We start from the raw sequence: 487 nt of genomic DNA, 5'->3' as shown, positions 1-487 counted from the left end.
GTGTGCTTCTCCCACTTTCTGTCTAGATCAGGGGTGCCCAAACCCCAGCCCTGGGGCCACATGCGGTCCTCGAGGCCTCTCAATGTGGCCCTCAGGGGGCCCCCAGTCTCCAATAAGCCTCTGGCCCTCCGGAGATTTGTTGGAGCCCACACTGGCCCGATGCAACTGCTATCAGCTTGAGAGCAACTGTTTGACCTCTTGCGTGAGCTGTGGGATGAGGGCTCCCTCCGCTGCTTGCTGTTTCATGTCTGTGATGCAGTAGCGGCAGCAAAGGAAAGGCTGGCCTTGCTTTGTACAAGGCCTTTTATAGGCCTTGAGCTATTGCAAGACCTTCATTCATTCATATAAGTTCATCTTTAATATGTTCATTTATGTAAATGTATTCAAATTTTAAATGTAAATTAATTCTTTTTTTTCTGCGGCCCCCAACACAGTGTCAGAGAGATGATGTGGCCCTCCTGCCAAAAACTTTGGACACCCCTGGTCT

This window comes from Tiliqua scincoides, chromosome 13, assembly GCF_035046505.1.
Source record: "Tiliqua scincoides isolate rTilSci1 chromosome 13, rTilSci1.hap2, whole genome shotgun sequence".
Classification (NCBI taxonomy): Eukaryota; Metazoa; Chordata; class Lepidosauria; order Squamata; family Scincidae; genus Tiliqua; species Tiliqua scincoides.
The sequence above is the reverse complement of the archived record's forward strand: the minus strand, read 5'-3'. Positions refer to the sequence as shown.